We start from the raw sequence: 26871 nt of genomic DNA, 5'->3' as shown, positions 1-26871 counted from the left end.
TGTTGCTGTGAGAACAACTGCAATAGAACATTTTCATACATGTGGTCTTTCAAAAGACATCTGTTGAGAGATCACATGCCAGCTGATGACAGGCAAACAAAATAAATCTTACCATCTACCTCTTCTGAATTTTCACATCAACATATTGCTCCATCCACTGCTGTGCACATATCAGACACTGAGGATGTGGGGACCGAAGAAGAGTGGGATAACTTTGATACAGTGAGGGAAAAAAGTATTTGATCCCCTGCTGATTTTGTACATTTGCCCACTGACAAAGGAATGATCAGTCTATAATTTGAATGGTAGGTGTATTTTAACAGTAAGAGACAGAATAACAACAAAAAAATCCAGAAAAACGCATTTCAAAAAAGTTATAAATTGATTTGCATGTTAATGAGGGAAATAAGTATTTGATCCCCTATCAATCAGCATGATTTCTGGCTCCCAGGTGTCTTTTATACAGGTAACGAGCTGAGATTAGGAGCACTCCCTTTAAGAACCTGTGTCAGAACCCTGGACAGTGTAATGGAATTTTCCAGAGAGAAGCAGAGCAGACACACCTGGGGCTCCAGCACTCAATTAAGACCACAGCACAGGTGCAGCCCGTTACACCTGGGCTATAATTACCCACAACCTTTTGTTGCTTGTGTCTCAGTAGTTGGTGAACGAAAGGACAAGGAGGGTGTGCTGGAGAGCAAAAAGGAAGACAGGATCGACCAGAAGAAAAATAAAGGATTTCCCAAATACAGACCTTGGAACGGACGACGACCCCGAGTAGTGAACAACCTTTTCTTTTTGGATGATAACCCCCTCTGGCTTTGACTACTGCATGTGACATGGACACGGATACGGATTTGGATGCAAATTGTTTCGGTGACTTTAAATAAAGCAAAGAACTTGGTTCAGACTTCAACCCCACTTTCCCCGTTTGTGTCTTTTGACAGGTTTCTCCCCTCAGCTACCCACAAAGTCCAGACGTCCCTACACCTCAACCCGCTACAATATTCACTTCAGACTATTTCCAACATTGCCATATTTAAAATAATACATGCAGCTAACAGAATTAATTTCACGATTAATTTCAAAAGGGCAGTTGGACAATCAAAACAAAATTACAATACATATACATCCTAGTTCAATAAGGTAACAAGTGCAGGCATATACAGCTATAGTCCTAGATATGTGCTAAAGGGAGGGGGACATAGGAGAAATCATAGTAAAACTATAGACACAATAATGTATAAGTAAGCAGGAGCATAGTTATGTAAAGTGTAAAACTATAAGCATGCTCATGTGTCTTGAGTAATCGCCGGAAGATGCTCAGGGACTGTGCAGTCCTGATTTCAGTGGGAAGGTCATTCCACAATTTAGGGGTAAGGGTTGAACAGGAATGGGCTCTGGAGGAAGGAGAACAGAGAGGGGGTAATGTTATTCTTCTGGCACAGGAGGACTGGAGAGGTCTGGAGGGAGTGTAAGGAGAATGTGTGTAAGAGATGAGAATCTGAAGGTAGCTAGGTGTGGTCAAGACAACAGTAGGTAAGCATCAAATTATTGAACATTTTTCTTTATTCACATTATTTTTATTTGAGAAAAAACCATTTACACACTTGCATTTCTTCTTTTAAATTATGTTTTAACATGTGAATAAGGAGGCCATTGTGATTGAGGCCAACAACAGTGAAGAAGAACATGCCCATGCCCATCTCAAAAGAGAGCAATGCAGAGCTATGCAATAGATCTGTATTATACTTTTAGCATAAAATACATATACAAACTAGCATTTTATTGATATAAAGCCTAGTTAACAAGTGGATAATGTATTGCTGTTGTGTAAGCAGCCATAAAGGGAGGTTGCCACAGATAGACTATGCCATTGTACTGATGGGGTATAAACAAGGCTCATTCACATAGCATTGCGGTACAAACAATATTTTGGACGTAGTAATCAATATTCCCCTAATATACATGACTGTCTGTATGTATGTAGGCCGTACACAGACACAGAATCAAATAATTATTTATTATTATTTATTTCTTAGCAGACATCCTTGTCCAGGGCGACTTACAAAATTACCTCTAGTACTCTCTAGCACCCCTGCCTGTAGTGTGGGGTACTACATAGCACACCAGTATCTGTAGTCAGATTTGGTGACATAATTGGGAAAAGTAAATAGGCTAAAAGCATAGTATAGCTGGGCCGCCTGTGATATAGAGTTAAGTGGGATTGGGCAGAGGCTAGGCAACTCTTATAGTTGTTAGCCTTATTACAGGGTGCTTCAGGGCCTTTACAATCCCAGAATTACTCCCACTGAATTTAGTGATTTTATTGTTTTTATTTATTTTTACCTCCCTTTCTGTTCCTTTGTAAACATCCTGAATTTTGAATAAACCCAGATTCTATACCTGCTGTTTCCTCTCGAGCTATTCCAGTGCCAAACAAAAAGAACCTAATCTGAAGGTGGTGCCTTCAGTGGCGTAGAATGGCTACAGTTCTAAACATCTTTTAACCACATGCCTTCCTACAACTTCATAAATGCAGACCAGACCCGTGAGGTGAACTGTGGACCTCGATCCGAGACAATATCCTCCAGTATCCCATACACACAAAAGACCTGGTTGAAGAGGAACTCTGCAGTCTCCAGGGCAGTGGGAAGTCCCTTCAACGGAATGAGTCAGCATGCTTTATAAAAGTGATCCACAGCCACAAAGATGGTGGTGTGTCCCTGGGACTTGGGAAGGTTGGTGACAAAGTCAATGGCAATATGGGACATGGGTGGCTGTGGTGTTGGAAGAGGCTCCAGTAGACCTGCTGGTAGTTACCAGGGTGTTTTCGATTGTGCACATGTCTGAGCCACCTCCTGTGACAGCGCTGGCCACCAGAACTTCCTCTGGATCAGGGAGATGGTACAATGAACCCCAGGATGTCCAGATGTGGAAGACGAATGGAGCCAGTGTATCAGCTGAGACTGTACCGAGGTGGGGATATAGGTCAGATGTGAGGGACAGTCAGGAAGTGCTGGGACGGTGGGCAGCACCTGCTCAGTTTGGGTCATGATGTCCCATCTAATAGGCACCACAATGCATGCAGGGGAAAGTATCGGGTCTGTGGAAATATGAACAGCATCAGCATCATACAACCTGGATTACGCATCTACCTTGGTGTTCTTGGAGCCAGTAAACACCAGAAAATTATGATGAGCGCCCTCCAACCAGTTGCGCCACTCTTCAAACATCAGTTTGATGGCTAGCAGTTCCCGGTTCCTAATGGCATACTTTCTGCAGAGGAGAGTTTCCAAGAAAAGAAAGCACAAGGAAAGAGTTTTTGTGGTTGTCCATGATGTTGCGATAGGACAGGTCTGTATAATGACTGTTGTGTGTTACATGCATGTTCTGTATATCAAATAAAAGGACATTAAATTCCCATATGGAACACATTTTCAATATTATAAATCTATGCAATAATAAGGCAGTAAAAGGTAAAGCATGAATGTGCATATTGACTGTTACTACAACAAGCCAGATTAAACCAGTCACGGAATGCTCTGTGTTATGTTGGCCAAAGAAATTACCAAAATATACATAAGTGTTATTAGCTACCTGCACTATTGTTCTGATGAAAATTTTTGAATGGTTACTGAATTCTGGAAAAAGTTTTCTTTATACTATGATACATGCATTTACTGCTCTGGCACATGTGATCTGGGCTGAAGATTGTGTGTCTGTATGAAAGGAATGCTAGTGTATGTTGTGTGTACAGATTTTGTGTGTATGTGGTATCGAATTGGTATCGAGTACCATGAAATTGAACTGGTATCGTATCGAAGTTCAAAATTCTAGAATCATGACAACCCTATGTCCCACATGTCCCTGGTTAAGCTTGTCATGCCCACCCTTATCGAGATTGTGGTCCTGCGGATGTTCCTTCACCCCACCTCCATTGCTGCTGGATGACGGTCCATCTGGACTCTTCTTCACTCCCATCATACACCATACTGGGAATGGAATGGTCCTGAGGAGCGGTCTTGGGTTCCTGCCTTGGATATCTTGGATCCCTCATTACTCAGTGACTTTCACCACGATCATCCCATGACTCACCCTCGCCGCCGAGCCCCGGGTGCATTAGGAGCCGCACGTGAGGAGGGGGGTTCTGACATTGAACCCAGCCTGTTCCTGAACACCTCTCACTCCGCACCTGGGGTCCCCTCCACGGCAGTCTTTCTTTACAGTTATTTCCAAGAGTCACACCTATGGACACCCTGTTAAATGAAAAAATGGATGCATAATAACATAATATGTTTTGAACTGTACTGTATTATTGCACTTTGTATTTCTTGCTAAGAAATAAATACTAATAATAATAATAATAACAAAGAGATGTATGTTTGTAATGAAGACAAAATAGAGACAGAAAAACAAATATATGGATCTGAGAACAAACAAAAGTAGGTGACAAACAAAAGTATGTGACATTATTGAACGTGAAAATGTTAAGATGGCAATCAGCTAGACATATTGCAAGAACAAAATAAAGATGGTCAAAGGAAGCTATATAATGGATAGGGATGAAAAAAGACCTAGAAGACCACATAAAAGATGGGAAGATAAAATTAGATGTGCTGGTGTGACCTGGAATAGAGACACTATACATCAGAGAGATGACCACCCCAAACTGCGTTGTAATTACCCAGACCCAAGTGGAGGTGAATTAACAGGGGAAGCACCTGACCTGCTGTTCCATCTGTGACTGGCTCCCCCTTGAAAAAAATATAACCAAGCCATTTCCTGTTGTGGAGAGGCAAGGAGCAGTTCCTGAGAGTGGAGCAGAGAGTGTATCGTTTGTGAGAGAGAAGAGTAAGAATTGACTACAGTAACGGGACTTTGTTTATGGACTGGTGTATGATCACAGATTATGGATTTGGATTGTTTGCAGTTTTTCATGTTATTTATTATTAATGATATGTGTAAATTGTTTATTACAGGCACAAAGAGGAGCTAGGTTTTGTTCTGTCTGTATGTTTTTGTATGTCTGTTTTGATTTCAGCACTCGCACTCTATAAATAAATCTGCAAAAAAATCTTAACAAAAAGATAAAGATAAGGAGGTAAAAGTGCATGATCAATATTTCACAATGAACAATGAACTGAAATTAAACAAAATCCATTACACAATTATATAGTTATGCTTACATTTATTGAAGTGATATTGGGGAACAGAGTGAATACCCATCAACAACACTCAGATAACTAACTCCTATATGAATGTGCCTTTTAATGTAGGTGTACTGTAGGCATTACACCTGGTATGTAAGTAAAAGAAAAGGGGAGCATATCATGCTTTCAGGAAGGTTTTTGTAAGGAGCTGCACTTTGATCAGCATCACTGTGGGCCTCAGAGCACAGTAGTAGAGCGCAGAGTCAGACAGCTGTGTGTTTGTGATTGAGAGAAATGTGTTCTTCATTGAAATATTCAAGTGTCCTTTAAATCTTGTGTCACAATCTTTAGACCGTAGCTCTATAGCACCCTGGCCTGATTTCATGTTATGGAGAATATATATTGGTTTCCTCCCCGATGTTTGCTGGTACCAGAACAGATACTCATTGTTATTGCTGACTGTCAGGGAGTAATTGCAGTATATCCTGGTCTCCTGGGTCTCCTCAGATGTTTGGATATCTTTCCAAGGATGAACCCCGTCTCCACTACTCAGACCTGGAAATGTACCACAGTTGTTAGGTAAACTTCTTTGTAAAATTCATAACACAACCAATATTTCATTATAAAGATAATTCAGTAAATACCAATTAAAAACCCAAGGAAGGTGATCAGAATCAATGCACAGAGATGGATTTATTCTTAAAACTTATTAATTTTGTGCCGAGCGTGATTTATATTCTTCTGCCACTCTCCATTGACAAAAAGAAGTGTGGCTCAGAATGACACTGTTTATATATTCAGTGTAGAAGACAAGCCTTTCCCATCTAATGACACAAACTGCTTGCACAGATGACACAATTACATGTGCTACATTTACAGCACAATATGTTTCACCATGTTACAATACAAGCAACCGCAATTAACCACAGTTGAATGCACATTCAAGAAATGTTTACTTTATTTGGACTTTTGTTATTGGTGTATTTAATGTATTTAATTCATTTAATATTTTTAAAGACAACTGTCAGTTTAAAAATTGTGTTTTGTTTTCTTGTCCTCAGGTATTGATAAGGGTGTATATACCCAGACAGCCAGCGGAATCGTCCTGACACGTGTCATGTCATCGGCACTGTTGGCTCGCCATCACAGTCGGTGACCAGGAATCGGGAGCAGTCAGTGTCAGCGGTACCGCTTTGGCCCAATTCTGGCAACGCTGTTGTATATATTTAATAAAAGAAAATAATGCATATTCTATATTTATAGTTATATATATTACTTTACTTTTCAATTTTAATTATGGATTATTGAAAATAAAGAAACTATATATATATATATATATATATATATATATATATATATATATATATATATACAGTGAGGGAAAAAAGTATTTGATCCCCTGCTGATTTTGTTCGTTTGCCCACTGACAAAGAAATTATCAGTCTATAATTTTAATGGTAGGTGTATTTTAACAGTGAGAGACAGAATAACAACAAAAAAATCCAGAAAAACACATTTCAAAAAAGTTATAAATTGATTTGCATGTTAATGAGGGAAATAAGTATTAGATCCCCTATCAATCAGCATGATTTGTGGCTCCCAGGTGTCTTTTATACAGGTAACGAGCAGAGATTAGGAGCACTGAAGTGCTCAAGTGCTCCTAATCTCAGCTCGTTACCTGTATAAAAGACACTTGTCCACAGAACAATCAATCAATGAGATTCAAAACAGATTACAAAATATAAGCACAATACAAAGTGCAAAAATACAGTGCAGTACAAGGCATAACATTTTACAAATTCCAATTTACACAATATATGAGGTTTTACATCCTGGACTGTAAAAGCTGACAAATGCAGAACAAGATGTTAGGTCACAGTCAAGGGCCAGGGGAAGGGAGCATAGAGGAGATCAAAATAAACAATACGAGTACTAGTAATGCAAAACAAGTAGTATTATCAACATTGTGCTATCTTACAGGAGATTAAATGACTAAATTACAAGTACTGTCTGAAAAGATGTGTTATGAGTAAGTGCCGGAAGGAGGTCAATGACTCTGCTTTCTTGACTTCAGTGGGAAGGTCGTTCCACCACTTTGGGGCCAGGGATGGGAAGGAGTGGGCTCTGGAGTAAGGAGAGTGCAGAGTAGGCAGTGTTAGTCTTTTGGCACTGGAAGACCGCAGTGGTCTGGAGGGGATGTATGTATGTATATTTACTTATTATTGATACTTTCCGATTTTCATTTTCTTGCATATTAATATTGCAATATTAATCATTTTTACCCAGCATGTATATTTATATAAATGCAAGTTTAGAAGTCAATTAATTGCAAAAGCAAGGCCTTGGTAACATCTGTGCTGATAACCAGTACTGCTGATAAGTAGGGAGTCAGGTTGTCTCCTGAAAGTGTTGGAATGACAACCTGGATATTAAAGATCGCAGTGTACAATGGACTGCACTCTGCACAAGGCTGCGTGCGACCCACCCCACCCGCACTGACTGGAATGCCATCTGCAACACCACCTAGAAACTCAGTGAGCCCACCGCTGATTATATATCCATCTCACTGAAATCTTCAAGGCACACTCTGGCCTGCAGCCTTTTCAGCAACTTCTGGGACATGATGTAGTCTGATTTTAAATGTTACCAGAAACGTAATCAGAAAGTAGCAACAGAACTTGCCAAGGAGTGGTGGATGGGTCGACAACCTGCTCTTTAATGGTGTTGCAGCACAACGTTGTTAATGACAATAAGGCACACGTGTGTGCATTTAACAAGTTACACCATATCGTGGCATTATAAGGTAATATTGTACAACACTGAAACTTTTTTATTTTTTTCGTGCACAACCAACAAAAACTTAACATAGGCTGAAAGTAGCAAGCTAACCTTAACTGTGAGGGCTGCTACTTGGGTCAAATGGTTAGCTAGAACATTACATCAATTGGTAAATGATTTAGCCTAGGCTACTAAAACTAACACCAAAACTTAACATGAACTGTTACAAATGTTTGCAATTTATGCTAAAAATCGATGGAAAGCTGGCAACCTACACGTTTCTCACCTTGACCTTCTTCTTCGGGTTTGGATCAATTTTCTGTTCTGATCTCAACAAGTCTGGGCAAGTAGGCACCAATCAGAGGCAGCATTTTTATGATGTCATCATGTAGACTTCAGTATTTTTAAACTACAAAATACAAAACACTAAAGTATTTTGATACAAAATATGAAGCCATTTCCATCAACCTTATCAAATACAAATTACAAAATCCTATTTTGTATTTGAAATACATATTTTAAATACATGTATCATAAATAGCCTCATAATAAATAAAAATTGTCATAACATTCATAAACCTTGTCAATATCTCATAAAACTAGTATCCGGTAAGAAACTAATTCGCTATTTCTCCACACCAGGCCCAGCGGCAGGTTGAACTCAGCAGAGGGGCATCAGAAGTGACTAAGGGGGCACAAATATTTCCTTAGGGGGATGTGCGCACAGAATCTTTTGGGGAAATGCATATGATTTTAGAAACAATGCGTGCAGTGCAGCCTCGGTGATAAAACAGGATAGATAAAAATCGATTGTGCAATTACACACATTGTATTTGCAGCCATGCACATCTATCTTGTCACAAGAATACAGGCTACAGTACCACTTTACAACATGGACAATTAATAACCGGCATAAAAAAATGCAAGTTATTAAAATACGCTACACAGTTACATGCACAATGTCTATGCAATGTAAAACAGTTGCTAATTACCAAAATAACACTTCCCCATGCCAGTACAACACATTTCAATACTGTACAATAGCTGCACGGTGAAACTTTTTTTTTTTCGTTGTGGGCATATGTAACTTTGAAAGTAAACCTAAATGGTCAAATTGATCCCACCAATCAAAATTAGATTTTATCCAACTGGTAAAATGTTTGTGATTAGAATGAATGGTGCTAGGGAGTTGCATGAATTAAGCATATAGACAGTTTAATATTAATATTAATGAGGTACCAGAAGTGAGCTGTGTGTCCCTGAAAACTTCAGGTTTGATGTTATTCTATTTTGCTACACAGCGCAATCATCAATGCAACACATCGGGTGGGCATGACTGAGAGGGCAAACTGTAGGACAGAATAGGGATGCGAAACTGAGGGGGCATTGCCCCCTTTTGCACCCCCCCATGGTGACGGGCCTGCTCCACACTCCAGCAGCCAGTAAAGCCACAACTGACCACTCTATTGTTTTTACAAATGATCAAAGAACAATTATCATTCATATTCTGGTTCCATTCGGGATTCATAGTATGTATCCCAATCACAGATGAACTCACCAAGATGGTAGGAATGTCTATAGTCTCCAGGTAGCTGTCCCCTTAACAAAACTTGTGACACACACTTCAATCCTTCAGAGACCTGATGTCAGCTCCTTGTCTGCTTTGGGATCTCCTGTCAGGAAAGTACACTTTGGAGAGAACAGCACTGCTACGGACTGTATAGTCTGTAAATCTTATTGCCATTTTAGTAATATGAATTAATCTTGTCTCACTCAATCACTGTCTTTCTCTCTGTCCTTCTCTCCCCTGGGCCCATGCCAAAGACAGCAGACCAGAGGCCAGTTTCACAAAAGCAATGTGAGCCAACCAAGCATAATTCAATCATTGTAAGTTCAATGTTTTGAATGCGATACATTTCCCAAACACTGCCATAAGTTAAGACATTAGTGAATAGGATCATGATTATTTCATTATGAAGTTGAGAATAAAACAATAATGCAGAAATGTGATTGTCAAAGATTTATAAAATTACTAAGTATTGCTTTATTCAGTCATGAACTTTCAATGCCAATCATTATACATTGAAATATCATTACAGTTTCAGGGAACATACAGAACAAATATTTTTTTGTGATTGTCTCCCTTCTTTTTCAGCACCTTAACTGTAACAGCACCTTCTATGATCTACTTCAAGACAATTAGCTGCAGTTTCATAAAATGATTTGGGAAACACAATTGAGACCTACAGAAACCTAATACATCTAGCTAGCATCTTATCAACCATTATCTTAAAAGTTCAATATTTCTCCTTTCCAAGTTGCAGGCTTTCTGAAGTGGAAGTGGTTCACAATGGGGTTTTTTGTTTGTTTTTTCACACAGCCGTGGTGCTCTGGAGCACTGTGGGCTTCAAGGCACAGTAATACACAGCACTGTCTGCAATACCTGGCTCTGAGATATTGAACCAAACTTTGTTATTTTCTTTACCCACCAGTATTTTATAACCATTTTCTTTATTGCTCCCGGAGTAAGTGTCAGCCTGTATAAGGTATTCAGGTTTTCCATTCGAATACTGAACATACCAAAATAAGTAAAGGATGTTTGTGCTGGTAGTTTCATAATCGCAAGTTAAAGACACTTTTTGTGCTTCTTCAGTGTGCACTTCTTTGCTTGCTTGATTGACTGTATCTCCTAAACAGAAATCTGAAACCAGAAAAAATTGGTTATTAACAATTTCAGATATAAATAATAATAATAATAATAATAATAATAATAATAATAATAATAATAATAATATTTTAAATAATAAAAGTAACAACCTAGCATCAAAAGTAATAAATGTTAAAATAACTGCCATTATGACCAACGACAGGTGTCTTCTGTTTGTTTATGTTCGCAAAATATTGTACTTATCTACTGTGGCAAATGTAAAGTGAAGAGTACAGGGGTGGAGGGGTTGGATGAAAATATGATGTCACTTGAAACTCCAACTACTGTACAATGCATCTCTCTATGATTTAAAAATCTGCAATACAATGCTATCATTGCTATACTCTTTATCTTTCATTTAGTAAACACATAAGACCCCATTTTGCATTAAGAAATGTTTAACAATATATGTTTAATATATGTAATTCTTTGCAATGGAATTGATACATCCTTCCATATTCACATTATACTGAATAAACAGTTGAAAAAGTATGAATATTTTATATTTAACTAAAAAAACTTCCAATAACTATTGCAGCAGGATCAAGTATTGAAGTGAAATAGCAATTCAGTTTTCAGATCTATTGAGCATTATCTCAGCATAGGTGCCTGCTGGTGTGTTGAAGTGCTAAATTGTAACTTTCATTTGAAATCAATCCACACATATACTGGCATTTCCCTTAACACTAGAACAGCCAAGGCAGTCAACGTAATGGTTTTTGCTCTGTGATTGTGAAGACAGGCAGCTGTCTTTTCTTGACCTTTCTTACATACATATGTCTATTACCTTGTTATGTGTTAGGTTTATTACCACATTTAGCTAATGCAAAGTCAAAACTTGCCTCAGATTGATTAAATACAAACCATACTGAAAGCAATCTTTTTGCAATTAAATATACTGTCATGTGTAGATTATATTGTGGATTTGTGTGTATGTGTGGATTCATATCCGTACATATCATATCCACTTTTTATGACAACCCATATTATAAAGTTTTAGTGCTTTATCTGAAGTATTGATAGTATTTACATCAGTTTAATGTAGACATAAACATGAACTGACGTTGGCATCATCATGTGTAATACACCAGGTTATCCCTAAAAATCTAATTTAATTTCCTACCTATTTTGACATGTTTTCCCCAAATACAACTCAAATGGTAACATGTTGGGTTTTAGTGCCATAAAATATTCTGAATCCTGAATTGTTTAAAGGTTTACTGGTTAGGCAATATGAAATGTATGTATTTGCAATAACACTATAGACTTGGTAATCGTCATACTGTGTGAAAAAAAAAATAACACAAAAATACTGATAATCCTGTTGTCCCAGACTGTTTCATGTTAACAGCAATTTAAAGCCAATGTAATTTGTGTCTTTTGGTCTTGGTCATGTTATGTCCATCTATTATCAGGGGAACCCAAGTATTCTACTATGGTACATAATATCCACTAGGTGGCACCACAGACCAACTTTAATTTCCCTAGACTCTAAAATACAACATAAAAGGCTATATTTGTAAATCCTATAAATAAACGTAAATCAATAGAAAGCCAGGGTCAGTAAACAAACAATCCATTAATTTCTCCAGGCCACTCTGCGTAATGGGACCTACATTTGATGTAAACAAGGGTATTTTAAATAATACTACTAATAACAAGCACATATTAGTGTGTTTAATAATCCATTCAAAGTTCAAAGTCCATTCAATGTTTGAATTGAAAAAAAAAAAAACACAGACAATCTACATCACCTCAATAATTCCTTTACATTCCTTATCCCCCTTAGTTGTGTCCTACATGACTGCTTTTTAAATTATTCTGTCAAATTTGTATATTTTTCAATCAATAATCCAACTTCCAACAAAAATCATATACTTTCAACTGTTATTATTATTATTGGCCAAATTAATTGGGTAGGTGTTTTGATAAATCCCAAATTAACTTTAATCAGATTTACAGATACTTATTTTACATTTCCATCTTCTCTGTTCATGCTTGGTAAATGAGTACTGTATAGCTCTCAAGTTTTCAAAATGTTAATGTGTGAGATTTTTCACATGAAAAACAGCTGTGACAAAAAGCTTAGTTTGTTTAAAATGCATTAGATTTTTGCAACAAGGCGTGAGAGTGTGCAGTGGAGCCTCAATTTGTGAAACTTGAGAGCTATGGTACTGATGTCATAATACAAATTATAATTGCTTTGATGTACCTTTTTTGGACTAAATCTTGGTGTCTCAGGGGCCCACAATTACCTTTTGAACCCCCTCCTCTGAAACACTAGTTGCGATGAGGCTGGTTCTCCCCTGTCACAGCCCAAGTTTACTGCACAAATGTTGCACTTCCTCTTTTGTCTTCACAGCACACAAGGAGCTCTGTGAGGACCCAACTGCTTTTGACTTTTTCATGACTCACTGAGCTTTAATAATTTCAAATAATACCGAGAATGTAAAATCCTCACATACATCCCCACTGTATTTCGACAGAAAGCTGGTGACTACCCCATTCAGGGTTTGTTGTTGTTACATACAGAAATATTTATTGAACTTTTTTTTTTTTTTTTGCCCTCATAGTTCACTGACAAGGTTTGTACTGTAAATATGCTCAACTATTAAAGGTGGGATATTTTTTTCTAATGAAAGAGTGCATTTCTTATATTTGTGATTTTAAAATAATTGAAGGAAACACAAACAATTTATGGTTATTTATTGAATATTTTGAACTATTGAAATCAAAGCACACATTGCTTGAAATGAAAACGTCTTATGAAAAAAGTTACATTTCAGTTTTAATGTAAAAAGCAAGTTTCCTAAAAAGTAGAAAATAAATAACTTGCATTTTTTGCAAAGAAAAAACATATTTTAAATATTGCCATTTCAAAAGTAGAAAATAACCAGCATCTCTTGCAAACAAAATACATTTTAAATATTGTCATGTGAAAAGTAGAAAATAATAATCTCCTGTAAATAAATATTATAAATAATGCCATGTGCACAAATGTAAATAGAACACTGCTGATTAAGAGCAAGAGCAGGGCTTGGACAGGGCACCTCTAATGGATCAGCAGGCTGTGTATCCTGCGTGCTCACAGCTTTATAGATGTGTATCTGACTCATGATCGCTGTTGCATGTGATTTTCCTCTCAGTGATCTTGTCCTGTCACTCTATATGCACAAGTATTTACTCCAGGTTCTTACTAAGAAACACTAGCATGTTCACCTTTTCAGGTTTCAGGCAGGATCTGAGGCATGTAACAATGTTTCCTCCTGAACTGAAAACCGGCTCTGATGGGGAGCTAGTGGCTGGTATGCAGAGATACTTTTTTGCGTGGGAAAGTGTACATGATGCTTTCTCCACCATTTTCCTCACTATCCAGCATGGGGGACACCAAGTAGCTGCTCAGCTCTGCTTTTAGTGTTTGCTGAAGTGACAAAGTGGGTACAGTTGAAGGAGTTGCCTCATTTCCTTTGATACAAATTCCTAATGACCTCTTTGGCTTCTTTGCTTCTGATGAAGTTGTAGAGGGCTATGTACTCTCTGTGGGACTTTCCCTGCAGACTGCAGCTGCTGACTCCACTCTATTTTCACTGTCTCCTGAATGGTGGGGACATGGTGCGCATAAATGTATGTCGTTTTAAATCTGGGATCAACAAAACTGTCTGTGTCCAGTAGCTCTTCTGTGATGGGGTCTGTGTTCTTCCACTTAAGGTACTGAAGGATGCTGGTTTTGATTGTTTTGGTCAGCTCTGTGTCATTTTCCTCCTCAGCCAGCACTTGTGAATTGAGGATGTGTAGGATATGCTTCACGAATGAAATGGTCACATAATCTTCTCCTGACAGGGCATCTGTGAACTCCATCAATGGGGAGAGAGCTTTGGCCAAATTAACTGGCTGCACCACACGTTGATCTTTCATTCAATTTTCTGAAATAAACACACATACAAAAAGATGAATTATTATATTATTGACGGTTTCACTTATACCTGAAGCTTTTACAAACTGTAGCAAAATTAATAAGAGGAGGAATGCCTCGTAAACTACTTAAATAATATCAGATTAATAACACTTCTAGAGGATTTTTTTATTTCTACTCTAATGATGACTCAATGTAGTGTTTTGTTACATTGTAAGTTGAAGTTTATTGTAACATTGTAATATCAAGCACATTGTAAGGTGCTATATGAACACTTTTTTTTTGTTGTCACAGTATTTATTTAGTGTGCTGAAGTAAAATATTGTTTATATAGCACCTTTTTAAACACATGTAACAAAGTAACAAGCACATCAGCAAAGAAAGGAAAAGGAGAATAAAAAAGTCATAAAAACATATAGACATTATCATTTACGACACATACAAACAAACACAGAAATAATTAATCAAGACTAATACAAAAATAACATCTGTTTAAAAAAAAAATCCAAAATATATACCATATTCCATTTTAATTATCTTTTGATGATTAACCCTCAGCATGCTAACGTCACTGTGAATGCATTAAATGTCAGGACTACAGCTTTCTCATAAATTACAGCACTTTGGTAGGCCTATAGCATGTCAAATTCCATAGATTTAAATTAAAAAAATTAAATGATCAAATAAAATCTAAATATCACAAGAAATGTAAGACATTGAAGTTTTTGATTCTTTCTATTGTTAGTAAATTTTTGGAATAAATACAGAAATGTGCATTAACAAAAAAAGTATGTTATACAGACAGCACTTTCATTCTGAAAGTGTCAAGTACCGTGACAACAGGGTTCAATGAAATATTGTATAAATCATTAATTGTTGTGATAAAATGTCTTTAATTTGAATTCCACCCTGATGGGAGATCAGCAGTTAGAGGGAGTGTTGCTGAGTGACCTTAATTGATGCACCTGAACTCTATTGTGAACTTGACTGGGGGTGAGGAGCGAACAGCAAGAGAGGATAGTGAGGTGGCGAACAGAGGGAGGGGTCGCATGTTTTTCCTAACAGGTTGGGATTGCATGGAGCCCCACGATCTTTTCTGTGTTCCCCTCCCCTATAGCTTAGCTACAGGACTGATGGACAGTACGGTGGCAAGGAAGCCCTGGAGATGCATAGCATGGATGGAAGTACTACTGCAGAGGAAACTCCATTGTGTCTTGGACCACTGGAGAAACAAGAGTTTGATGCTCTGCAGGATTCCTGAAGCCCCCCGCCTTCAAGATACAGCTGGAGTTTAGAGGGGGTTTGGAGGCAGAGTTCAGAACCATGAGACTGACAGGGTTTGAGAGACTAAATTGTGCTGCCTGCACTTTGTACTGGGTACAAGACTTCTCCCTCCTGTGATTATGAACTGTATACCTGTCAGTATAGGTTGTGCTATCTGTGAGTTTGGGGGCAGGGTTAACATTGTCACTTTTTTGTCCACATACTATTCTGTTAAAGCTATTACTGTTACTATTAAAACTGATAATTGAAGAGAATTAAATTCATGTATTTTTAATCTGGATTTTGTGTTGAGTGTCCCGGGATCTTTTGAGCCAGCTCTGGTGTGGAGGTCCCTTTTCCTTGCAATAATAAAGGGGAGTCAGGGTCACATATCACCCATGTATTTTCAATAACAGTATTGTAACAACTTGGGGGTTCCGGCCACGACGGGGACTCAGGGATTCTCCTGCACCAAAATGCAGTGATCTTAATGCATCACTAAAAGGCCCAGGCCTCCCAGCAAGGCTTGAGATTGCTACAGTATTTTGAAAATTAACCAGGTTGATAAACACTTTAAAATATCGGAAACACTTTACAATAATGGGCATTAAATTCCGATCGTACAACACAGGAAAAACACATGAATACATGATGTAATTCTTGTCAACGTAAATGAAATTAATTTGTAATTCAAGTATGTGAATTCATAATGATTTAAAGGCTCTTATTCATATGGAATTCATTTTTAATAAATTAAGTTGATCATATATATATATATATATACACTCACCTAAAGGATTATTAGGAACACCTGTTCAATTTCTCATTAATGCAATTATCTAACCAACCAATCACATGGCAGTTGCTTCAATGCATTTAGGGGTGTGGTCCTGGTCAAGACAATCTCCTGAACTCCAAACTGAATGTCTGAATGGGAAAGAAAGGTGATTTAAGCAATTTTGAGCGTGGCATGGTTGTTGGTGCCAGACGGGCCGGTCTGAGTATTTCACAATCTGCTCAGTTACTGGGATTTTCACGCACAACCATTTCTAGGGTTTACAAAGAATGGTGTGAGAAGGGAAAAACATCCAGTATGCGGCAGTCCTGTGGGCGAAAATGCCTTGTTGATGCTAGAGGTCAGAGGAGAATGGGCCGACTGATTCAAGCTGATAGAAGAGCAACTTTGGCTGAAATAACCACTCGTTACAACCGAGGTATGCAGCAAAGCATTTGTGAAGCCACAACACGTACAACCTTGAGGCGGATGGGCTACAACAGCAGAAGACCCCACCGGGTACCACTCATCTCCACTACAAATAGGAAAAAGAGGCTACAATTTGCACAAGCTCACCAAAATTGGACAGTTGAAGACTGGAAAAATGTTGCCTGGTCTGATGAGTCTCGATTTCTGTTGAGACATTCAGATGGTAGAGTCAGAATTTGGTGTAAACAGAATGAGAACATGGATCCATCATGCCTTGTTACCACTGTGCAGGCTGGTGGTGGTGGTGTAATGGTGTGGGGGATGTTTTCTTGGCACACTTTAGGCCCCTTAGTGCCAATTAGGCATCGTTTAAATGCCACGGCCTACCTGAGCATTGTTTCTGACCATGTCCATCCCTTTATGACCACCATGTACCCATCCTCTGATGGCTACTTCCAGCAGGATAATGCACCATGTCACAAAGGTCGAATCATTTCAAATTGGTTTCTTGAACATGACAATGAGTTCACTGTACTAAACTGGCCCCCACAGTCACCAGATCTCAACCCAATAGAGCATCTTTGGGATGTGGTGGAACGGGAGCTTCGTGCCCTGGATGTGCATCCCACAAATCTCCATCAACTGCAAGATGCTATCCTATCAATATGGGCCAACATTTCTAAAGAATGCTTTCAGCACCTTGTTGAATCAATGACACGTAGAATTAAGGCAGGTCTGAAGGCGAAAGGGGGTCAAACACAGTATTAGTATGGTGTTCCTAATAATCCTTTAGGTGAGTGTATATCATGTCTTCACACATTAATTCATGTTTTTCACAACCCCCTGGTGAACGAGTAAGAGGGATTCATGGTTATTAAGGGTCTTCTTTTCTCCAGTATTAATTAATGCATCATTACTTTGCAACAAATGGTGTTAATCATGTGTACAAATCGGGACTGGGTATATGAATAAAAGAAAACAAAATGTATGGATTCATCACAATTTTGAATTTTAAAATGTATTTTTTCTTGCAATAATAGGCGTTATGCCAAGATATGTTTTCTTGTAAAGAATCATGGTTATTTACAAGCTAATCACATGCACTTCATGTTTACAGACAATATTTTAAAGTCATGACTTATTCATGTTATTTCCTAATGAGCACTACATGATCAAACAACTATAGTAAACTGAAATATGTTGGTATAGCTGCTTCATGCTATGCTGTAAGGGCATACAATTACTGTTTTTTAATGTTAGCGCATATATACACCGATCAGCCATAACATTATGACCACCTGCCTAATATTGTGTAGGTCCCCCTTTTGCAACCAAAACAGCCCTGACCAGTTGAGGCAAGGCCTCTGAAGGTGTGCTGTTGTATCTGGCAACAAGACATTAGCAGCAGATTCTGTAGTTAAGTCCCGTAAGTTGCGAGGTGGGCCCCCATGGATTGGACTTGTTTGTCCAGCACATCCCACAGATGCTCGATTGGATTGAGATCTGGGGAATTTGGAGGCCAAGTCAACACCTTGAACTCGTTGTTGTGTTCCTCAAACCATTCCTGAACCTTTTTTGCTTTGTGGCAGGGCGCATTATCCTGCTGAAAGAGGCCAATGCCATCAGGGAATATCATTTCCATCAAAGGATGTACATGGTCTGAAACAATGCTTAGGTAGGTGGTACGTGAATGTAACATCCACATGAATGGCAGAAGCCAAGGTTTCCCAGCAGAACATTGCCCAAAGCATCACACTGCCTCCGCCGGCTTGCCTTCTTCCCATAGTGCATCCTGGTGCCATGTGTTCTCCAGGTAAGCGACATACATGCACCCGGCCATCCACGTGATTTAAAAGAAAACGTAATTCAACAAACCGGACAACAGACCTTCTTCCATGCTCCGTGGTCCAGTTCTGATGCTCACGTTCCCATTGTAGGCACTTTCGGCAGTGGACAGGGGTCAGCATGGGCACCCTGACTGGTCTGCGGCTACGCAGCCCCATACGCTACAAACGGTAATGGACTGTGTGTTCTGACACCTTTCTATCAGAACCAGCATTCACTTCTTCAGCAATTTGAGCTACAGTAGCTCGTCTGTTGGATCAGACCACACGGGCCAGCCTTCGCTCCCCACGTGCATCAATGAGCCTTGGCCGCCCATGACCCTGTCGCCGGTTCACTGCTTTTCCTTCCTTGGACCACTTTTGATAGGTACTGACCACTGCAGACCGGGAACACCCCACAAGAGCTGTAGTTTTGCAGATGCTCTGACCCAGGCATCTAGCCATCACAATTTGGCCCCTGTCAAAGTCGCTCAGATCCTTACACTTGCCCATTTTTCCTGCTTCTAACACGTTAACTTTGAGTGCAAAATGTTCACTTACTGCCTAATATATCCCACCCACTGACAGGTGCCATGATAACGAAATTATCAGTGTTATTCACTTCACCTGTCAGTGGTAATGTTATGGCTGATCGGTGTATACATAAATATTGTAGCGATATCTGCTGTATGCTATATGTGTGTTCGCTACCATAACAACAAATTATCGGACCGAGTCGTGTTTCCCGCAACAGGCTTTATTTTTCAGAGCAACAGCTTCTTAATGCAGGAACACCTGTCTGTATCGCTTCTGACCTGTCCTGCTTCTGCGGTGAACCCGGGCCCCCTATATATGCCCTCCCCCAGGACCGGCTCCCCCAACAACAGTGCCCCTGTTCCCACGCTGCGCTGACCCATAAACCTGGAAATCAGTATTTCCCGCTTTCTAACAGTAATAATCACAGTGACATTAACACACACACACACACACACACACACACACACACACACACACACACACACAATCAGCACCAGGCATTCACAGTCCCAGATATATTAAACTGTATATTTTACTGATATTTCACCATGAAGATCTTGCAGCTCACTGCCAGCTCATAAACTCCAGTTATATTTTCTTAAAAAGAACACTAAGCTTTCAAAACTAAGGTCCCAACTCCTAAAGCCAAGTAACCAATCAGAGGAATCATACACGTTCTGCCCCCGGAGCAGTTCTGACCTATGAACAGAGTTGCTTTTGTAAACATCTCTTCACTGATTCAGTAATTGACTTATGAAAGGTGGGACTAAGCACTGAGAGCTGATTAGAATAATTTAAAAGAAAAACCCAGGAGGAAGTAATACAGAAAACTGGAAACGTTATGCAGGCAGATTGGCTGTAAGGACTTCATGGTGAAATATCAGTAAAATATAGTGTTTCATATATTTACATTTTGCATAGAATTAATTCTGGCACTGTTGATAGAATTTCATCTGAGTTCACAAGAATTACATCATGTATTCATGTGTTTTTCCATGTTGTACTATCTGAACTCATGAGGAATTAATGCCCATGATTGTAAAGTGTTACCAAAACATCATATATATGAATCCCCAGCATGTTCTTTTTAAAATACAAAAAACAGATGTTTACAAATAACTATTTAAGCACATCTATCTAGAAGCTCGCCAGACCCACATGGCACAAACAACAAAACATGGTTCTCTTCATGTGGAAAAATTAAAGTGAAAGAGGCGAGAGAAGCAGCTCTTCTCCAAAGTGTACCATATATACACATTTTTTCTTAAAAAGAGTTTGCTACCTTTTTTTCGTATGGAAACAGATATAATTAGTACTGAACAAAACTGGCATTTAAAAAGAAATTAAGCAAGAAAATATTAAACATATTTAACACATTAAAAAGTAGTGTAAAAAGTGTTCTAAAAGATGGTGCATAATTTTGTAATTTGTAATTTTTATATGAAAAGGAGTGAAAATAATCATTTTAATAATATTTTTTTAACATCCTCAGCAAGGTGAAGAAGTCCATGAACATTGTAAACTGAGATCTTTACTGTAAAGTTGGCCATAGTGTTCAACAAACAAAACTAATAAGCTATGAGCATAATCAGTATATTTGTGGCATAGATGTGGACTAGTCAAAATCATAATTCCAACCTGTTGCTCTCATTTTGAAAAAATATGCTTGCATTCATATAATTCTTGAAACACAAATAATATTGCACTTAATAATGCACTTTTGTGTTTTTATTCTGTCTCTGCAACTGGTGTGATAAAAATCAATACATAAAAGAGGAGTACTACGAAACTACTGGTAGCAATTCTTGTGGTTAAAACTATATTTGTACTGTGAATATGTGTTTGATATTTTTTCACAATGGAGGGTTTTTGTCAGGGTAAGATACTGGTTTATATCACTGTGCTGGGTTCAATGGCACAGTAGTACACTGCAGTATCAGTAACTGCAGGATTTATTGTCAGTGATCCAGTCTTCTTTGATGTGTCCACAGCAGGCATGTATTTCTCAGAAACATCTCCATATGTACGTGAACTTGAGGCTTTATTGATGTATTTTATGGTTTGTTTAAAAGACTGTTTATACCACTGCATAGCAAAAACGTTGCTGGTTGTATAGCTGCATTCTATTTTGACCAAGTTTCCTTCTGTCACCTCTAGGAAGCTAGGATTTTGCGTGACCTCATCTGCACTGTAAGCACCTGTAAAAATAAATTAAACAATAGATATATAGAACCAAAATCATCCCATACGCTTACTGACTATTGGGGTAAAGACAGTACTTACCTAGCATAATAATCCAGATGAATATATTATTTAAAATGTGATACACAGGAAAAGGCATGATTTTCTTTTATTTAAAATTGCATTATTTTCTGCAATAAGTTGGATTTCAGTTTTCCCTTTTATACCCTTATCAATTCAACTTAAAGGTCATGTGTTCAATGTCATGGGGGAGGGGGAACCAAAAAAAAAAAAACTAGTATGAGTGAGGTTTAATATTTACTCCATAGTAGGCTGCTACCCACAAAAGATCTGTTATAAGAAGGAAACCATTTTTAAGACATAAAAGAGTTTTGAGAACATGTACAAATGCAAGAACAGAATAAACAAATGAGTGAATTAAACAATTAAGTAATGAACAAATACATTGCTGATCAAAACACTATTTCCACTGTACACACAGAGCTGTGCAGGCTGTGAATAAACCCGTGGAGCAGCACCTATGCAAACCTGTGCCGAATGGGCTTTCTTTACATTTTGCTAGAACCGCAAGAGGCTTTAGACAACTTTAAAGTTATCTAAAAGTAGAGGAGCTGTGAGAGCATTTTCAGGTTGTTTTTGGTCGCAGGTATTTTCTTGATTTAATACAGTGAAAATGGGACCACTCCCAATGTATTGTTAGGCAGGATTAAATACAACCAGCCGCTAATAGAAAACTACAAAACTGTACATCATGGTGTTAACATAAAAAAAAAAAAAATTTGCATCTTACTAAAAATGAAACCGCGACTGAGTAGAGTTGTATAGTTTTCTAGTAGCGGCTGTGTGAAAGTTGTTTTATTCACTCGGGTTCTGCAAGAAAAGCTGTGAGAAGGTCGTTTTGAGGCACAAATCGTGTTAGATTTAATATCACGAAAGTTTAGCAGCACAATATCCATTTACAGATATGCCACAGATAAGTCAACTGAGTGTTAGTGTTTCATAGTCTTACTCCATAATAGCAATTATAGTTCCTACAGACAAAAAGAAGTGTTGTTGTGTCCATGGAAAAACTGTGTCTAGATATCGTCTAAACTGAGACATACTGACTTATCTATGTCAAATACTACATAATGACCTGTCCAGAACAAAGCTGTATATTACTGCTTTATCTGAAAAACTGATAGGACATGAATATCAAAGCATTTCTGACAGTCAGAAAGTTTTACTGTCTTGAATTGAAGCCTAAAAATAGTCAGAAATCCAAATCCTACAGTTCAGGAAATATAATGTAAATTTGACATTAGCATACACACCGTCCCAAAATCAAAGCAGTTAGAAGGTAGTTCCAACAAAAATATATTTGCCTGTTTCAAGTTGTCCTAATGGAATCAAACAGTTTGAAAGAAGTGATATAACAGCAGACCCTAAAATTAAACAGTTCATGCTTATGTTATATGTACTGTTATTAATTACCCCCTATCAACTTGGGACAAACAATACAATTGATAATTAATGTTTTAATACTTGTTGGTATAATAAAAACAACAATTAAAGATACTGTAATGTAGTGCTAGACATAGCACTGCTTGGCCAGCAGACAAAAACTACACCTCCCAGAAGCAATGGGAGGATGAATCACTGTTGAGAAGCACATGATCCACTGGATGCACCTGATTGGTTGACTTACTGCATAAAAGCAGAAACAGAAACAGACAAAGAGGATTGACAATTAACAGGTTAAGGAATTCAGTAATGTGTTACTTGAGGACAAAGGGGGCTCCAGCTGTGCTTTTGGTTTCAGTTTCAAAAAACAAATAGTGCCTCATATATTCCGACTGCTTACTGTGTTTTTTGTCCACAGGACTTTTTCCTTCACAGCAGGAGTGCTAGCAGTGGCAGTAAAATCCGAGGCCCAGCTGCACAGCCTAAGCCTCGGTGTGTCGTAAGAGATCTCTACCCCCATGAGGGGCTCCTCTACCGGCTTGCGCCCACGCTACAGCTGTAGTGCCCCAGCTGCACACTTGTTGGTTCATGTGCGCGTGCATTCAGCAGGATGGAGAGACCCCCCCATCCTCCTCCCGTCTCCTGCCACTGTGCCGCTTACGGCTAACGCACCTTGCCTGCCTGGAGTGGGGAGGTCCAATGCTCAGTCTGTCGGGCGCGATCAGGCCGTGGATTCCTCTGGTGACTAGCCGACTGTGTATTATTTGGATTTTTCAGTGGGTCCTTGGCACAGCTCCTGTGGATCAGGGGTCCACTGCCATGATATGAGTGGAGGCTGCACAAGTTGCTTGATTGCCCGTGCCATCCTTGTTCTTGTTCTCTTGATGGCTCTATAACTCCACTGCACTGAAGACCTGGCGTCAGGCAATGAACATCTGTGCTGAAACAACCAAGTTCCTAGCCTCAGTGAGGTATGTACGTGTGCAGTCTCCATAGAAAATACTACCTGGCCAGGAAAGAATAATCCTGGGAGATAATAATTATGGGAGACTCGGACCTGTGGGGGATAAATACGTCTCTTTTCAGAGAGGAAGGCGTTAGTATAACTGACAGGGATGTTGGTGTGGTGGAGGTAGGTTTCCAACAGACAACCTCAAGAGAAGCCTGCTGAGAACTGCCAGTTGCCATTGACTTGTCTGGTATATGTCACAGGGCGTGACTAATGGGTTCATGCAGAAGCCTTTGTTTCTTTTTCAGCACTTTTATTTTAATTATGACCACATGCACATCACTTTATTGATCTATATTGTTAAGTTTGCATAATTTATTCACGGTTTCTGCATTGGCAGTAGGGTGTATTCCCTTCCTAAAGGAGGAAACTGCCTCCTGTAATTGAATAATTGAGCGCAGCCCCCATTAGATTAGAGAAATGCACCTGAAGTCACTAATGAACTATATTTAAGAAGCAGGAACCTCACAGACAAGAGATCAGAGCACATGGAGAGAAGGTGTGCAGCTACTTCTCGCATGGGGAAAGGTGCTTTAATTAAGAATTGAATCAAGAGCGCTGTACTGCGAGAGGAAAAGTGCAGATTGAACAGAAGGGCAGCATGGAAGCACCGGAAGCTACAAAAAGGAAACTGAGGAGAAGACCTAAAGAATGTTAGCTGGAAGAAGCTGAACACCTGGAAGTGAGATAAGGGAGTGCTGAGCTACACGAAAAGACAAGAACGCATAAGACTGGAATCTATACTGGGAAATTGCAATACAGGGAGAAGCCCAGCCAAGAAGAAAGACAACAGACAGAAGGGAGAGCACTAGATGGACAGCATTTGAAATCAGCCTTTCCAAGCTATGGGGGTCCAGGGTCTCTCCAGTCGCTTGTGGAAGGAAAGTTAGAAATTCTTTCCTTCATATCTATTTTACTGTCTTGTATACTTAAGAAAGATAAGGTCAAGCCAGAAAGACAGGCCAGAAGGTAGCTTGATTTCTGTTTGTTATTTACGATGAGAATCTTGGAGACTATGTCAAACAGTATGATTGAAGTGCCTGCTCCCTAATCCATGTGTTGACCTATGAACTCTGTCTTATAATGATATATATTCTGCTTAGCTAACTCTCTAAGATAATATAGTAATGACTTTGTGATTGTAACCAGATCTTTGTTTTTTGTGTATAAAAGCCACTGACTTTTAAAATGAAGGCAGAGCGACTTTGGGATCTTCTTGATTCACTGTTCCTCTCCACGCTGCGTGTATTAAAGGCATTGCAACTAACGTTCCAACCATAAATGGTATGGTAAATGAAGAAACGTCATCAAGTTATATACAGGTTAAATAAATGCAAACATATTGAAAAACATGTTTGTTATTATTTGTATATAGGATTTATTTTAATTTGTGTTTTGTTTGGTTATACTTTATTTATTTATTTTTTCTTTCTCTCTTTTTCTTTTTATATTTTTCTCCCCTGTCATTTTATTGTTACTATTTTATGTGCTTGTATGCCTTGGTAGTTGTGTACAAAACGTTACATAGAAAATGGGTGGTAACAGCTCCAGTAAAACGGGTAACCCGCCACCCAGTACACATGTCAGGTATATGTATGATAACTATGGAAGCGAATCGGTGTGCGATGTGCAAAAATGGTTTGACTGGACAATAGGTGACATAAAGTTAAGGTTTCCAGAAGATGGGACTTTTGATTCAGATAGACTTGAGCACCTAAAAATGGTTTTGCAAAATAGGGATACAAAGCCAGGAAAAGTAAACTGGAAAATATATATGATGTGGAATGATGTGTAAATTAAGAAATGAGAAATCAAAACTTGCTAGCTTAAAACATTCATTAGCAAGGGAAAAAGAAAAAGGCAAAATTAAATCTAGTTTAAACCAAATGCCTCAAAGACGCATAAAAAAGTATGTGGTATTAGTAAAAGCCCCAGATTCGGATAAAAGCGAGGACGAAGGGGATGATGACTGGGTCATACCCCCCCTCCCTATGCCCAGGCGGAGAATGAGGATGCAGCGGTGGCTCTGGCTCCTGCCTTTCAAGCCGCTGCCTCTGCACCCCCATCCCCAGACAGTACAGTTGGCAGTGCAGCTATGTCTCCCCGTCCTGCACGTCCTCTTGTTGCCGCCAGCCCTTCAGTGGACACCAGGGTCTCTCCGCGTCCACAGATTGCTGCGCAATCCTTCTCTCCGTCTCACACATGAGCTGGGAGTATATATGCGCAGCCGCAGTTGGACACCCAAATGCCCATGCGAGAATTTCCCGGGCAGGCGGGGGGTCCTTCTGTTTATGTTTATCGCCCCTGGTCCTCTAGTGAGCTACGCGCTATAGTTACTAATATCCCTTCAATGTGCGAAGATCCTGAGAAATTTAAGAAAGAGTTAGGTATCATTTTTACCTGTCATCGACCTAACTATGATGATGTGAACATTCTTTTGGACATGATTGTTCCCCAGGGTCTTATTCGACAATTAAAGGAGGAGGCTCAGTGGCCTGCCGATGCCCCTATAGTGGACCAGGTTCTGCTGACAGCTGCATTAAAGAAAATATTAGATGCCGTATTGACAGTGACAGTGACTCGTGTCGACTGATCTAAAATTCAGGCATGTAAACAGAAAGTTAGCGAGGAGCCTACAGATTACCTCAACCGCCTCCATACGATGTTTAAAAAGCACGCCGGTATTCCTGAAGAACAGACAGATACTCCTTTAGCGCATGCTTTTGTAAATGGGCTTCTCCCGAAATTACAGGCAGAAGTGAAACGAGTGTGTATTGATTGGGAAGCCAAAGATGTTAAAGGCATAGTAAATGTGGTTCGGCACTGCCATCGGCAGAGC

The sequence above is a fragment of the Amia ocellicauda genome, chromosome 14 (assembly GCF_036373705.1).
Source record: "Amia ocellicauda isolate fAmiCal2 chromosome 14, fAmiCal2.hap1, whole genome shotgun sequence".
Lineage (NCBI taxonomy): Eukaryota > Metazoa > Chordata > Actinopteri > Amiiformes > Amiidae > Amia > Amia ocellicauda.
This window is presented reverse-complemented; position numbering follows the sequence as displayed.